Here is a 16,620-nt window from a genome sequence, read left to right as displayed (position 1 = left end):
GGAAAACAACTCATGGGAAATACTTAAAAAAAAAAAAAACAACAAAAAACAAAACCAAATAACAAAACCAACAATTAAAACCATACCACTAAGTCACATATGTCACAGATGCCAAGCTAATAAATGCACCCTTCTCTGCAAGGTAAAAACAATGCCAGCCTAAAAACTGAGAATACAGAACAAACCCAGTAGGTCCAGGATAACTACACAACAAAGCAAGCACTCATTGAGAAAGACAAGTACCCCACTCAGGCGCCTCTGCAGCAGGCAGGCAAGAGAAGGTAAGGGGATGCAAGAGCAGTGCACACACATCAAACAATACAAAATGAGCAACATCCTTCATATTTCACCAACACATCTTACTCCATCATTTGTGCAGCAACATGAGCCACTTCTTACCATTTCTTGGTGCATTCGACCATCAATTCCTGGTAAGAGGCCACAAACTGGAACTTGGATGCATGTTTCCCAACACGCTGCAGCCTCTTCCAAACTGAAGCCATGGTGGTGATAAACACCAGTCCTCTTACACAACAGCAAGTCTGTGAATACCAATGTAGGTTTAAGAGAGTGTGTGTGCTTGATACTAGCAGGTTTATATACAGACACGGTAAAAACAGTACGTGAGGAATGCGATAGGATGTCTACAATCCATATTCTGCATCTCCCTTCTTCACGGTAAATCCCAGTCCAGCTGAATGGCTCATCACTGGCCAGGAGCAGCAAGCAATAGCAGGAGACAGGTAATCAAAAGGAAGTTCTCTCACAGAATCGCCATTCCTCGCACAGTAGATGAAGTGAACACTGCAGGACTGGAAGACAAGACAGGGGGAGAAAGCACTGGTTAATATACTCCACACTACAGTGCTGCAATTGCACGTGACCTTGTACCTTTCAAACAACTACAGTGAACTACAAAAACATACCCCCTTCCTGTTGTCAATCCCCCCACCCCTCCAATTAAATAAATAAATAAGAATGCTGCAGCAATTTCAAGAATGCAAACCACGAGACTGTTTGGAAACATATCAACATGTCCTTTTATCAGTACCATCACAATTGGCAACAACAACAAAAAAAGGGCAGGTCAGAGCCACACCGGATCCTTATGAAGCATCTCCGTGCGAAGCATCTCCGGGAAGCAATGCAAAGTGGCTGAGGTGCTGCCAATATGCACCCAGAGGGAGGGACACAGGGAGATGAAGTTCTTTGTCTTGATGACAAAAGGTGTAACAGTTGTTTCCTCTCTTACACACACACACACCTCCTGCTCCCATTTCTCTGTCCAAGGAGAAGGACCAGCCAAAAAGCCGGCAAGGGAGTGTTACTACACGCCCGTGACAGGGTGATGAGGAGGATGAAAGAGGAAGGGGCATCTCCCGAGGCTTGGCTACTAACCAGGATTCCCCATCTTCCTCGCTGCATCATACTGAAATTGAAACGTCTCCCCATCCTGCACGGAGGAATGATCCATCAGGGAGGTAAAAAGCGAGAGGAGAAACCCAGGTGGGTCTCGTCCCTCGAAAGGAAAGCAGCATCTCTGCCGGGTGCAGTGGGGGAAAGCCTCCTCATTAGGAATACGGAGAAGCAAAAGCTGGCCGCACCTGGCGAGAAGGCAGGGCAGGCAGGATGGCATCAAAGCTGGCGAGGAGGGTACCTGGAGCAGAACGTCTCCCCGCGGCGGGGGGAAGGTGGTCCCCACGGAGCCACGGGGCGAGGAGCAACCAGCCCGTGTCACCTCCGCGCCCAGCCTGCCGGGGCAGAGCCCCCCGCCCTTGGCCGGGAGCCGCAGAAGGTTTAAAAAAATGAAAAAAAAAAACACCAACGGGCGGCGAGCACGGCACGGAGGGGAACGGGCGGCCCCGGGCGCGGCGCGGGCGGGTCCCCGTGCGCGGCACTCACCTGCCGCCGGCTCCTCGCGGGCGGCCCCGCCGGGCGGGCGCGCTGGCACCACACGGCACACGAGCCCCGGCGCTGCCGCTGCCCATCACTGCGGCAGCCCCGCCGCCGGCGGCAGCAGCAGCAGCGCCCCGCGGCTGCCCCCGTCCTGCCGCAGCCCCATGGCGAGCCCCGGGCACGCAGAGCGCGGCTGAGCCCGCGCCTCACGCCGCCACCATCGCCCTCCTGCAGGCGCTGCGCCGCGCCGCGCCCCGGCCCGCCGCTCGGCCCGCCCCCAACGCCCGCCCCCAGCGCGCCATTGGCCTCGCCACGGGGCCGCAGCGCCCCATTGGGCGTAGCCCCTGTCAATCATCTGCGCTCCTGAGAGGCAGCGGAGCGGGGGGGGCGGCGAGCGCAGACGGGGCTCGGCAGGGCCTCCCTCCCGCCCACAGCCCCGTCTTTACTCTGATTTGCCGCGCGCCTCGGGGAGGCGGGGCTCCTTAGGAGGGGGAGCCACGCGATAGGTGGGTGCGGCCGCCCGTCAGCCCGAGAGCGCCCGGCGATTGGCGGCGGCGCTTCCCGAAGCGGCAGCGGGGCTGTCAGGGCAGGGCTGGGGTCTGGCGCGGCCCCGGGACTCGCCGTCCGGGGCCGGGAGGGAAGCTCAGACGGCGCCCGTGAGGGGGGCGCGGGCCGGCTGGAGGGAGCGAGCGAGTGAGCGGCCGCGGGAGCAGCCGCGAGAAGCGAATGGAGGCGGCGGGAGGGGCGGAGGAAGCACGGCGAGGGACAGTCCCCGCGCCGGGCCCGCCCTGGGGAGGGGCTGGGCCGAGCGCCAGGCCCAGCCCGAGTCCCGCGGCGAAGGCCCCGGTACGGGAGGGGCTCCGGAGTTCGCGTGGGGACGGGAAGTTGGTGGGAATGAAATTCCGCGGGCAGAATGATGTTTTCTTTGCCGGTGTAAGCGGCGTGCGCAGAGCGGCGCTGGGGGCTGGGCGTGCTGCGCAGTTCTGTGTAAAAGTGGCTGCGGGGGAAAGCGGGGCAGCGACGTGCGGCGATCCTGGTGGGATGTGGCTGTGAATTCCCCATAGCCAGGCTAGCTGAATGTTTCTCCCACCGCGCAGTGCCACTGAGGAGGTGTCGGGAGCCAGATGTAAACGCTCGGTGCTGGGTTCCAGCACTGATCTTGACACTAAACGGAGACTAATTCTGGTTCACAGAGAAAGTGCCACGCTGCTCGTGTCCCATGTGCCTCCTGGACACCCGAAGGCGTGTGGTAAACTTCTGCATCCCAAAGCGCCATTTGCAATGATTCTGAAATTCACTGAATCTCAGTGGTGGTGGTGGTGGTGGTGGTGGTTGTGCGATCTGTGGGAGCTAATCCCAAACCTATCAGCCAGTCAAATCAGAAACTAAGCCAGCTATCGAGTGGAAGCACAGGGAAATACACAAGATAATGCAGTGGAGCTCTGAGAGCAGCTGTGAAATTGAAGCCTCCGGGCTTTGCAGTCCTCTATGTTCTTTTCCATGACAAGCTAAATAGAGTCCAAGCCTGATCTGCGGACTGGGAAGCTCCTTATCCCAGTGCTCCCTCCTTTCTCTTAAGCTGCTTCTCACTGTGCTGGCATATCGCAGAGGCTGCCAGCATTCAGTGGCTGGAGTGAAAGGAGAAGAGGAATGACTGTGGATGGCTACAGGCCTAAGCTGAACTAAGTTACTTCGGAGAGGGTGAATATTTAGGCTATTGAAAATGCCAGCCCTTTGCTTATAGTGTGTCCATCTTCAGTCCCTTACCCGAGCTGCCTGGGAAAGGCAGTGATTCTCCTAAACTGCTGCACTAGAAATGTTAGAGGTAGTTGCACTACTCATACAGAGTTTCTCGGAAATGCTCTTTTTCCAGAATGTTTTTGAAGTTACAGTTTGAAGATTTTGCACGTGTGTCTTAACATTTCTGTCCCAGTTTTGCAGCTGGTCTGCACACAGTAATTCCAACACACTTGAGGGAGACATCCACTGATTAAATGCAGATCACCTGCTTAGGATTTGGGAAATGAGGCCAGGATTTCCAGAGCACATCAGACTGAGAACACGCAGTGTAGAGCACACACATGCTTGACTCTGACTTGGAAAATACCAGATGGAAAACTGGCAGCTATAAAGTGGATCAAACAAGGTTATATGAAATTCCAGTGGACCTGAGGAGATCCCTACTTCCTCATACCAAGGAAACGTCAAGTAATCAGTTGTGCTGATTTTATTTCAAAACTTGTCTTTACTCTGAATATACTCCCAAAAGTTAATCCATAAGTTAATCCATAAATTTCTATAATTTATCTCCTAAATGTCAGGCAGCACTCAGGATAATTCCTAATCTTTGACCAAGATCTTATTTTCCTTAAACTGAGATACACATTTTCTGTCCTGTGGAATAACTGCAGAAGGTCTGGTGGTTTGTTCAGTGACTTGTGTTTCAAACATCATTATTTATTAACATTTTCCATTTCCTTCATAGCTTTTGGATTCGAGTTACACCAGGCCTGGGAGGTACACAGCATAAGACTGCTTTTTCCCTTGTGGCGTGGGGAGATAGACAACATAGGCAATTATCCTACAAATTATCCATTTATTTTACAATTTTTAAGACTAGCAATCCTCAGTTCTCCCAATTTTGGGGAAAGCTTTAGGGGATTTCAAAGGGTGTGAAGAATTACTGTGGAAGGAAGGGCAGATCTTCAGCTGGAGGTTGAAAGCTGGAGGCCACCACAGCATTATGAGGTTACTGGACTGAGCCTCATACCAGACCAACTCAAAAGCTCGTGTGACTTCTGTTGGCAGCTCACAGCGCAGAGGATCCAATAAATGGCAAAAAGGGATTAGCAAGGGCATAGATGAAGAACCTCATACCCCTTCCTTGGGTCAGAGCACTCAGATGGATCAGCAAGGAACCTCCCTGTTGACTTCATTTCCATATTGCAAAGATCTCCTGACTGGTCCTGCCAGCCACACACCTGGTTTGTGCCAGTGACCCAGCTCAAACCATAGCTCAGCTCTAGAGGGTGGCTCAGGATCTGAGCCAAGGTCTAGGGAAACTGTCACATATTTACTTAATCCAATATTATGAGCTTGATGGTGAAAACAAGCACAGCTTACTACACCAAAGTACCCAATGCTCACCTTTAAGGTCAATACCTGAGCGAACAACTCTTGCGCGACTCCCAGAAGGGTCCATCTGATTATGAAAAAAATGATGCATCATTTTATGTACAGTGTCAAAAACCTTCTCTTCTGCAAGCAGTAAAAATATTCATGTGATGAATAGCCAGATGCTTGTTTATTATTTAAAAATGCATAATATGTATGTCACAATCTATTGAAACCATATTCCTGTCAGTTCTGCTGCTTCCCTTGCCTATGGAAAGACAGCAGAGGAACTGTATTTGTATACATTTGAGCATGCCCTCATCTGTGTTGTTCTGGAAATGGCATGGAACAGAATGCTGAGAACTGCTCACACTGGGAATTTGGCAGTGCTGACCAGGGATTCCCCAGAACAACCAGACCAGGTTCTTTATAAGCAGCTGGTTCCACCAAGGACACTCATCCTATCCAAAAACACATACTCATGCCTGTGGCTCCTCTTTCCCCCCTGCTGTGCTGACGCTGAACCATCCAAACTCCTTCACAATCCCCACAGAAATCCCCATGTTTGTTTATTTTTTTCTGGATTTTGCCTCATACTCTCTGGCTTTGGCCTGATGGTGGGAGATTTCAGTCCTCCTGGTCCGTGTAGAGAGATGATCTATGCTCTATCGCTGTTATTCCCTGTTAAGTTTTAAAGCTAGACAGCCTCTCCCTTATCCTTCAACGCCTCGTCATCAGCATGACTCAGGACAGGTTGTTCACTAATAAAGAAATGACCTTTGCTAGGAATAGCTGTCATAAATCTCCCTTTCCTTGTTCCTCTGTACATGAGCCTGCAGAAATGTCACTGAGGGAATCAACTAATTGGATTATGTCAAATTTGCAAGAACATTCCTCTTTCTGAGGCAATGGACTGTGGTAACATGAGGTTACCCACACCTGCCACATTTTGGTTTTGGATTTCTGGGTGCCATCAAACCTTTGATCCCACGTTAAATAAGGTAGTGGAGAGTTTGCACTGATCTCAATAATATGTGGAAACAACCATCCTAGTCCCCAACACATGTCCCTACCTGATGCTTGACGCTATAACATTCAGTTCTGTAACATTTTATGGTAGCACACTTGCCTGCTCTTTTTCTTTGTTTCTTCACATCCCAACATTAATTTATATATATATACATAAAAAATCATAACACTATATATAGCAAAACTTTTTTTTTTTTTTAATCCTCCCTTTGTTTCTTGTTTGTTGCCAGAAAAACTCTGCTCAGATATCTTTTGTGATCTAGTAACACCCAACAGCCATTCTGTATTGGAGGAAATAATGTTTTGAATATTCCCTCTGCTAAATATTAGTGACAATTGAAAGGGTGCAGGGGGGGGGTGTGGAATACCCCATTTTATTTGTGCACTGCAAGCTTGACTTTGACACTGTCAGCTGAGAAAAGGCAATTCCCCAATTGCAGAATCAGACAGCCCAGTTCCTATCGTAGCCTGGAACCAAAGCAAATAATTTCAGCAATACCCCCAGCTGTGCTTAAGGCATAAATATCACCACTGGTTCTTGCCTTGCAAGCAAAAGAAGCAGGTTTTAGGATGTGCTCTGGTGGGCCTGTGCTTTGTTAACACTGGCAGGGGCTGAGGGAGGCAGCCCAGCCTGGTTCTTGCCTATGGAACAGCTCCCCTGTGCAGCATTCCCAGCCCAAACCACATCCCAGCCCAAGGTGTGGAGCTGTGTACAGACACCCACCCTGTTAAACCTCCTAGTCCAGAGAGAGCCCTGCTGCCAAGGGGAATCTGCAGAAATAGACAGGGGTTGGGGTACCTCACCAGCACCTCTTCTTTATGGACTGACTGTTCTCCCATTCTCTTGCTGTGGCTGGAGCTCACACTTGTACGTGGTGAGCCCCTGCTTGTGCTTCAGCCAGGCAGTGAGTGCCTCCCCTCCAGGCTCTGTGCCAGAAGGAGCACCCAAAAGGCCCATCCCCTGAGTGGCAGCCTCATGTCCCAGCCCCTTTGCTCTCCTGTGGTCAACTTTGTTCTGCCACCCCAGAGGGAGAAGGTAATCCCTGCCCTGCCCCTCTTAACCCCACTGCCCAAAGTTTTGAAGGCAAAGTCAAGCAGGGTGGTTCAAACAGAGCAGATGAAAACCATCCTCACCTGTCTTTCCTTTATCTCCCCTCTCTCGTCTGGCTGACATTCTTCCCAACCCACTCAGCAGTAAGGGGCATGTTGTATTTATCTGCAGACGAGGTCAAGGACAGGAATCGCATTCCTGAAATGCAGAAGTCACAGTGCAGTCCAGCCTGTGGAGTCAAGACCAAAGATGGAGCATTGGTGGTGGAGACCCTACACTACAGACAGCATTTCCCTGCTCTAGATGAAAACACTGGATTAGTGCTGCTTTCTCCAAGTTTATTATCAAATCCCCTGTTAGTCAGCCTGCAATGGTCTAAATGAGTTTTGTCATAGCCCTTTGATACCTGTGGCCTCTTAGTGGCCCTAGTTACCCTCTTCTCAAAAAAAAAAAAAAAAAAAAAAAAAAAAAGGCCATTTGTCCATAAATAACAACCTTAAATCTTTTATCATGCTTAGTGCCTCCTGTACCCTTTCCAGTTCTTCAGTGCCCTTCCTGTGTGGTCTCCCTAGCCGCCTTTTTGCAGAGTATAATTATGCTTGTATAGGACATCTTGCAGCACTAATGAGGGCAAAGAATGCCTTTCTCCCTCTCTTTTTAAAATCAACAGCACATAATGTGGCCAGCAGGACAGGGCAGTGATCATCCCCCCTGTACAGGGCACTTCGTGAGGCCACTTCGTGAGGCCACACCTTGAATCCTGTGTTCAGTTTGGGCCCCTCAGGACAAGAAAGACATTGAGGTGCTGGAGCGTGTCCAGAGAAAGGCCAAAGAGCTGGTGAAGGGTCTGGAACACAAGTCTGATAAGGAGCAGCTGAGGGGGTGAGCCTGGAGAAAAGGAGGCTCAGGGGGGAGGGAGCCTGGAGGGGCCGTGTAGATGTGGCCCTTGGGGACATGATTTAGTGGTGGGCAGTGCTGAGTTGACCGTTGGACTTGATGATCTTAAATGTCTTTTCCAACCTAAATGATTCTATGATTCTATTGTTTATGATCAAATAATCTATGCTTGTTAATTGAAGATGCCCTTCATAAACAACTACCTTGATTCTCTGGAACTGTTTGTCTTTTCTCACTGAGTTTTCTTTTTCTTTCAATTTCTATAGTTTGACTTTAAACTTGACCTTTTTTAATAAGCAGTTTTTTTCTTAAGCTAATTGCTGCTACATAGACCACCACCAATGCTCTCTAGACACAGCTGAAAGTGAAAGGGCCAAACTTTAGACAAATATAAAGACAGGGAGCAACCTACGGCTAGGGTTTGGAACAAGCATCTCAGAGAGGTATGGCAGCACAACTGAAAACACGACATTTTCTCCACAGACAGAGGTTAAGAACAGAAAGACCATTTTCTAAGAGTTAAGGAAGAAAATAAGAGATGGAGCAAGTTCAGAGGAAGACTTGCTTTCTAGCCCCCATACCCATTTTACATGACCCTGGCTATGTCAAATCTCTGCTTAACCAGCTGTAGATGTTTCATAGAGGCATCTAAGAAAACTGCAGATTCAGTGGTGGAAAGGTCAAGGAGTGAAGGTTGTACAGCCTACACTTTTTTTTTTTTTTCCCCTACTGTGATCCCGTTTATCAGAAAATCAGTAGCTGGACATGCAATCAGAATAATGAGCTGGAAAAGGGTAAAGCCTTTTACCTGTATTTCAGTAACTGCCAGAGAAATCATAAAATGGAACACAGCTGTCTCTAAAGATTATGCAGGAAACTCCTCTTTGCCCAAATATAATATACGTCACCTTTAAAGAGAACGCCTAGTTAACTTTGGATCCACACCATCAGTCATTCACACAGTTCATCGGTAACAGGGGTATGCTTCCTTGGAATATAGCCATTAGCAATGCACAGGCCATCACAGATCAAATCTGAGGCCGCCTTGGAAGCCAGTCGAGAAGCCATTACCTTGCAGATGTGATAAGACAATCTATTATGCAAAACCGTGTTCCTACCAGGCTAAGAGAAAATTTGGAGCTAACAACTTGTACAACCAGAATGCCAAACATCACACATTGGGGACATTAGTGAACACTTGATGAAAAGTACCTCAAATCACAGAGTGGAAATATATATGTGTGGTATGGCCTTCATCCTGCAGAAGATCTACAGTTACCACAGTCACGGCCAATGAAAGCACCTACTCATGTATTGCAAGACATGCAAGTGGACAAGTGTTTGCAGTAATGGTGTTGGGCAGGTGTGAGATGGTATGGAAAAACTCAGTTTTGAAAGGACAAGCAATTAATTCTGTTGTAAAACTGACTGCAGTCTCCTGCTCTGACTTGTAATATCTCAGCAGCCACACAGTGTAGACAAATACCTCTAGTTAATCTGGAAATTAAACTACATAATCACAGCGAAGTTAGATAATTCCAGACTCAGAAACAGCTCTTCAATATGCCCAGATTAACCCATAGGGATTTAAATGGTGTTGCAAGTTATTTTTAACTGAGTTATCACTAATCTCCCTATATGTTTTTTAGACTGTATAAAGTCACACTGTCAGAAAACATGTTAGCTTCCAAAAATAAAAAGAGCTGACCACAAATGGGGTGTAGGACTCATTTGCGAGATCATGGTGGTGTTTGGGCTCCTCCAGTTTGCCTCACTTTACAACCTCATTTCTGCTAAATTTCTCTGCACAAGCTATGGAGGACATTTAGCCTTGTGGACCATGTATTATCCCCATGGCAGATTCCTCAATGAGTCCCAGGCTGAAGGAGGAGGTTGTTCAATGCAGGTATTTTCCATCCACTGTCTTGGAATCTTACTGACTTTTCACACATGCCTAGAGGGAGTGACTGCTTTGCCAGCCCTCTAGAGGGACAATTGGAAAGAGGGGAGTGGGGAGGAAATCTCTCATTTGGGCCACTTGCTAACTGCAGCTCAGTGACACACTAGTGCCTGGGGCCACTTTGAATCACTAGTTTTGAAATTAAAGATCTAGGGGTATAAATGGGTTTCTCTCCAGTAAAAATAGTAGACTCCCAAAACCCCAGCAGATGTGCTCCCAGCCCAGGGCAAGTGCTGGGAACAATTCCATTGCTGCACTTAAAGATTTAACCTAATCAATCACCAAGATACCTTCCTTTCATCCCTAACCAGAGCTGCAGAGCTCAGCAAAAGGACCTGCACAACAGCACAAGGCTGGTAAAGGCATCTCAGCATCTCTCTTCCTGGCAAAATTTCCTGTATCAGCCAAGCTAGCAAAATCTGTCTGTTTTGGGAAACAACAGATATGTCAAACATTCTGGCAAAGCCCAGGAGAAATGACAGTTCAATGATGTTGAAAAGAAAATTATCAGAGAGAGATTAGTTTGTCTGACAGTATGTCTTTATGCTCTCCACTGAAGAAGAACAAGAGTCCTTTCATGCATATTGAATTTACTTCTGGTGCAAGTCAACCTCTGTCAGTAGGGCTGTAAGTGCTGCCGGTTTAGAAAAATGGGTGATCGCCACAACCTGGCACCTGCTCTCTGCACAGCCCAGTGCCTGGAGTTTTCCATCCACTTACTCTGCTGCAAGCAGTGCTTGGTTTACACCAAAGCATCATGGTTTTGGGTACAGCATTCAGAACACTGCACTATCTATTAACACATTTGCCCAGGTAGGCAGACAGTACAGAGGGCCTGCAGGCCATGGAAACCCCAGACTCCAGTTATGAAGATAAAAGAGGTAAGAGAGCAAATGGTGCCTGTTAACAGGAGTGGCCATCCCAGCTCATTGCTCACACAACTTTGCAAGTGAATTACCCTGCACTGCTGATGATCTGGTGCCATCTCTCTCTACAGGACACAACAAAATCTGACCACTGTTTGCCACAGCAATCCCTGAGGTGCTGTGGTGTTGCAGCTTGTGCAGAAGCAATAAACCATGAACAGACGCAGAGTTACGCCACCACTGCTCTCCAGAGAGTCTCTGCAGTTTGCAGATGTGTGTCACACTCACCATCCATTCTCCTCCAAAGTCTAAGACACCCATGAGCTAAAAGCTTGGATACAAAGTAATGCCTGGAAAGTCTCAGGTTCTTTTTCTGATACTGGTAAGATGCTCGACACAAATGACAATGGTAGGAATTTTGTCTCAGGCTTCTGCTATTTTGTTCACCATTCTGGCAGCCCAAAGGTGACAACAACTCAACTGAACTCATAGGTTGTGTCTTCTCTGGGAGCAGGCAGAACACATGAAGAGGTAGGAATGGTGTGTCATTTCCCAGCTGTGACATAGATGGGGACAAGGACAGAGTAGCTGGGTGACTGGTGTAGCCTAGCATGGCAGGAGTGCTTCTCTGGAGACTGCAGCATTTGAAATCCCGCTGCATCCCTCTGCTGGGGCTCAGGAGTCCCACTCTGCATGGCCTGCTGGCCTGCAGATCCTGCTGCCCACTGCAGCAACAACAGCTCCTAATTGCTCAGGACAGTGAAGACCTTGCATCACAGGGTTTTCTTTAGCCAGCCTCTTAGTTGAGAAGGAAAACTGCATAGGTAATAAAACTGCTCAACTGACAGTTACGTGCTCCTATTGTTTATTTAAAGCATTGCCCAAACCACTTACCTTCCCTAGTATGAATCTCAGTACAGCTGAACTGAGTTTAGCAAATCTTCCCACCCAAAAGAAGAACCTGAAACTGTCACAAAAGTAGACATGAAAAGTTTGGTTAAAATATAAGAAACCAAACAAAGAGAGTCTGGCATCTGGCAACAACAGTAACTGTAGGTGCCCTTCAGCTTGCTTGACCCACTACACCAGACAATGCTGACCTCATTGCTCACCACAAAATTCTGATGCCTTCCTCAATCCATGGCAGCATCACCTCAGCGAGACTAAAATAAAACCCACTGAAAGGTTTTATATAATACCACAGCTACAAGATCTCTAATGTAGTTTTCTTATTGAAGCAAGAGCCAAGTACAGCTTAAATTCATTAGCTAATGGCCTGTGACAATGAAGGACAAAGACAATTATTATGCACATTTCCCAGTTGATTGTTTCGGTGTGAAGAAAATGCAACAAATTATTGTTCTCCTGTATTAATGCACCATAAAGGATTACTATCATATCAATTTCAAAAAATCCTTATCCCTTTCAAAATGCAGACAAATGCCGGATAAATTTGATTTTTATAGATGAAAGCTTGGCAGAAAAGGCAAGATTTCATTAGGGCCATGGACAATCACATTACATTTTATATGATATGAGGACTTCACTACTGAATCAGGAAATTGATCTCAGGGCATTTTTTTCTACTGAAGACTTATCAATTCCCGGAGTATCTCTCAGGTATCTCAAACACTTATCCTTGGATATAATAGCCAGAGGCATTCTTAATAGCTGGGTTTTTTAATAGAAAAGTCAGAAAAGAAATACAATTTAAAATCATAAAATCATTAAGGTTGGAAAAGACCTCCAAGATCACCGAGTCCAACCTTTGACCAATGACCACCTTGTCAACTAGACCATGGCACTGAGTGCCATATCCAGTCATTGGTTATTGTGTTCAATAAGGCACTTTTCTTTATTAAACCTTACACCATTGGCCTCGGCCCATTGGTCCAGCCTGTCCAGATCCCTCTGCAGAGCCTTCCTGCCTCCAGCAGATCAACACTCCCACCCAACTTAGTGTCATCTGGGGGAAACAGCCCCAGGCGACACTCTCAACCAGTGTCTTGAACAAGCAAAAGTCTACCCTCTGGAAGTCCAAGGCAGAGGTTTTGTTGACCCCCTTCCTTACTTCAAGAATTGAAAACTAAGAACTGAAAACAAGAATTGAAAACTATGACTTCATGGTCACTGTGCCCAAGACAGCCTTCAACCACCACATCTCCCACCGAACCTTCTCTGTTTGTAACAGCTGCAACAGAAATTCTCTTCCACGCACTCCGAGACTGCCTCCTGTCTGCTGCATTGAGTTTCCAGCAGACATCCATCAAGTTAAAGTCTCCCACACAGACAAGGGCTAGAAATCATGAAACATCAGCATCATGTTTATATATATATGGAATCTTAAAGATGAGTGAAAGCCTCCTTCCTCTTTCAGTACCGGCTGTTGGTACTTTTCCGTAACACCAAGCACGCTTTGCAAAGGAGCACAAAAGGCCTGGTTTTAGGCACAGTATTTTCTGAAATCACATATTCTGGTAAGCATCCACCCATTGTTCTCAGAGACCATGCAAGACTACTCAGAAGCCCAAGTGTAGCAACAACCCACCCTCCTTCCCCTCTGTACTCACTCGCAGAGTGTCACTCAAGGCATCCCAGTTCCTCTGGAGTTAACGAGTCATTCACACAGGGCTTGACAAAAACCCAAACTCACTTATCCTCTAGTGACAAGTGTGGGCAGAAAATCCATCCTGAAACAAAAAAAAAGCAGAGGGTGAATTCTGGTGTCCCAGCATGGTCCAGGACCTGCCATTACAGCTTGTCCAAGGGCTTTGATGTGTGCATTGCAAGGTTTTGTGATGTTTTTCCCCCCCAAGTTCCACAAACCTGCCTTTGCACATTTTCTCTTTGCAGCTGACACTTGTAACATAAGCTACTGAGGCTGTAATAAAATGTGCAACATTAACCATATATATGGAGCGTTACAGACTATGAAGTTCAACCTCATTTTTTTAGAAGTCATAAAACCATTATCTGATTTCCAGTAGCCCCCCAGGAGACTCAGGAATATGTTTATACACTAAAATGTCAAAATCATAAAATGCCTGCTTTTGTACTATTTACTTTTGCGTGGCGGTGAAGTAGTTATTACACGCCATTTCATAAATACAGTGACTCAGAAATAATTAGTGTGCTGAATAACAAGCTTTCCACTATAATACAGCACCATACATTTTAAATCCCTGATTTTCATGAAGTACTTGCACAGTCTAGTACAAATAAAAGTGAACCTCTTGCGGGGGGGGGGGGGAAGCAATGCTGCTGTTGGGTTTTGTTTTCTTCTCCTTTCAAGGGAGGTACACTGATAGTCACAATGGCAGGGCTGAGGCAACGAGCAGCAGTAACTGCATTTCCCAAAGGGCAGGGACAAAAGAGGCAGCACATCTCACTGTTATGACACAAGAGAGAGGTTCCAAGAGAGTATCACGTTAGCAAGATTAAAATTAACACAAACCCTGAACAAAATCCTTCTTTGAAGGAAGGAGACGATTTAAAATTGCTTGTAATTAAGGGAGAAACAGCACTGCACACAGCCCTGCTCTAGCCAAGAAGTCTTCCAGATTTTCACTGCTCAGCTTGTAATACTCCTACTTACTATTTTTTTTAAACACACAGTGGATTTTATTGCCTTTTTTAGATATTAATATGCAACCAATTATAAACTGTGAGTTACAGCATTGGATAATTTCCCTTCAAGAATGCTAAGCAGATTCTGTGCTGTATCAGCCCATGTGACAGCACAGCAACTACCATCCCCTCTGACTTTTTTTAGCAGCAATTCCTAAACAGATGCTCAGCAGGAAAACTGGAGCAAACCCTATCTTAGGACCTCCTTGTGTTGCTGTTTTTTAACTTGATGGATGATCTGATTAAAAATAAAAGGAAAATTTAGGATTTAACTCAAATTCTCAGGAGTAGAGATTCAGATGAATAACAGGAAATAACAATTATCATTTATTACTTATCTTGGAAGTGCTTGTCTCGGTTTCTCTCATCGTCTGCTGTTGGGCTGGCACCACATTCAAAACTTCTTCCTGAGGCCTGTCAGAGGGGAGAAGGCAAATTTTAAGTGCAAGGTTAAAAAAAAGGAAAATAGACAAGGCAGTGTGAACTTTAATTTCATGCAGGTGCAATGCACATCACACAACAGCACTGACCCTGTAGTGCAGTACCCATTGACGACGTGTTAGAGCACCCAGCTGGTGGAGGTTTTGACTGCACAAAAGTGCCCTCTTCCCGTTTTTTTATTTTTCTTGGGATAAATTACTTGCAACACAACTACTCTCCCACTGAGCAGAGGTATAATTATTGAAAATTATTGATGTTCATCTGTGTAAGCATTAACGACACTGGTTGGCCAAAACAAACCTTAACACAGCTGGCTGTGACTCCACCAAGCCCAAGCAGCAAGTGCTACTCCTGAATTTGAACATGAGTATGGATCCAGCGAACAGACTACGCTGAGAAGCAGCTATGGATGAGGATGCACGTTAAGTATCGCTGTTTATGCATGCTTTACACCTCTTTTCTGTACAGAAGTCCCTTCACCATGTGGGAAAATACTTCTGCAACAGAAAAAATGCTGAGACCAGGCTGTACTTTTTTTTTTTTTATCATAATCACAGGACTCTGCTTTGGTGGGTGTCAGATTTTGGTTCTGGCTGAGGTAATCTAATGCACAAGAACCCTCCACAGTAATGCGAGCTCAGACACAGAACACCGAGCTGAGGCCAGAGCTGTGATATCTAATTGTCTTTGCCCAGAAACTGCACTCAGCATTTGTAATGCTTAATAGGGAGTTTCAAAACAGCCTCCAATATTTGTGAAAAGTACAGCTGGCTTTGTGTGCTGCAATGTCAGGAGGGTTTAGGATACTCCAATAATCTTGGTGTGCTGCTTTGTGGTTTTCAGCAGGCTGATGGCATGTTCTTTCCACACTGGCCTTGGTCAGCTCCAGAGATCCTTTTCCTCTCAACACCTACACGCCACCTTTCATTTAATGGTTGTTAAAAAAGAAATTCCAGCAGTGTCTGCAGTTTGTCACGGTCTACGTTTGAAGATAAATTCATGGTAAGGAAAAAAAAAATCCACTCAAGGATAAAATATCCAGATTAATTCCTGGTCCTTGTTTTTTCCTCCTGTGTTATCCTTCATCATTCACCAGAGGTCCGAATTGGTACAAATGAACTTCTGAATGTCTGACGTGATCCACCTAAGAAACCTAATAGAGAAGCAATGATTTTTCTTACTTTTTTTTTTCTTTTCCTTCTCAGGGCCCAATAATGTTCATGGGAGCTAGCTAAGGAACCATTTTGATTTGCCTGTTTGTGTAAAAATAATCCATGTTTCCTTGACATGTTGAGAATACAACATGCCAGAAATAACTTGCATACTTTTAGAGGTCTTTCTGCTTGTGAGAGTCCAGCATGCTACTGGCTTTATCAAGAGGCCTAAAACATGTTTGTGGAACTTGAGAAAGGCCTTTCCAATGACTAATGCAGTCCATTTGTATGGACAGCTCATTAAATTAGCAGAAATGCTAAGTCTTACAAGAAGCAATTGCTCTCCTTTGCAAAACACAAAATGTGCTCATCCGGAAAAGGAAATTTCACATCTCCCAGCTAATAGTGAAATAACAGACCATCAAAAGCTCCTTCCAGACTCTTCTTATTTGGGACACGCTCCACATCCTTTTCCAAGCCAGCATTTTCCTGGCCAACATAAGCCTCTGGGAGATCCTATCCGCACTCACATCTCTGCAGTTCCAGCCTCAGTCAGGCCCAGACAGTTAAGCAGAAGCAAGCTGA

At 46.4% G+C, this 16,620-nt stretch overlaps 3 long non-coding RNA genes across 3 annotated transcripts in view; all 3 read right to left on the bottom strand.

Annotated features, from left to right (window-relative positions):
* The window catches only part of LOC114067260, an 8,975-nt gene extending 7,141 nt beyond the window's left edge, over positions 1–1,834 (bottom strand). Inside the window, exon 1 of the long non-coding RNA XR_003573360.1 lies at positions 1,605–1,834. This is a non-coding gene — a long non-coding RNA (uncharacterized LOC114067260). The remainder of the gene's footprint in view (positions 1–1,604) is intronic.
* A 3,343-nt stretch (positions 1,835–5,177) lies between these two features.
* Positions 5,178–13,499, bottom strand: LOC114067262. Its single transcript, XR_003573362.1, has 3 exons — positions 13,384–13,499; positions 7,174–7,319; positions 5,178–6,507 (listed from the first exon to the last, which is right to left on the bottom strand). It is a non-coding gene; the product is annotated as an uncharacterized LOC114067262 (long non-coding RNA).
* A 2-nt stretch (positions 13,500–13,501) lies between these two features.
* Positions 13,502–16,620, bottom strand: part of LOC114067261 — a 35,309-nt gene continuing 32,190 nt past the window's right edge. Inside the window, exon 7 of the long non-coding RNA XR_003573361.1 lies at positions 13,502–14,854. This is a non-coding gene — a long non-coding RNA (uncharacterized LOC114067261). The remainder of the gene's footprint in view (positions 14,855–16,620) is intronic.

This window comes from Empidonax traillii, unplaced genomic scaffold (genome assembly GCF_003031625.1).
Source record: "Empidonax traillii isolate 1590-97213 ecotype Southwest subspecies unplaced genomic scaffold, ASM303162v1 scaffold889:size374758, whole genome shotgun sequence".
Classification (NCBI taxonomy): Eukaryota; Metazoa; Chordata; class Aves; order Passeriformes; family Tyrannidae; genus Empidonax; species Empidonax traillii.
The sequence above is the reverse complement of the archived record's forward strand: the minus strand, read 5'-3'. Positions and strand labels throughout refer to the sequence as shown.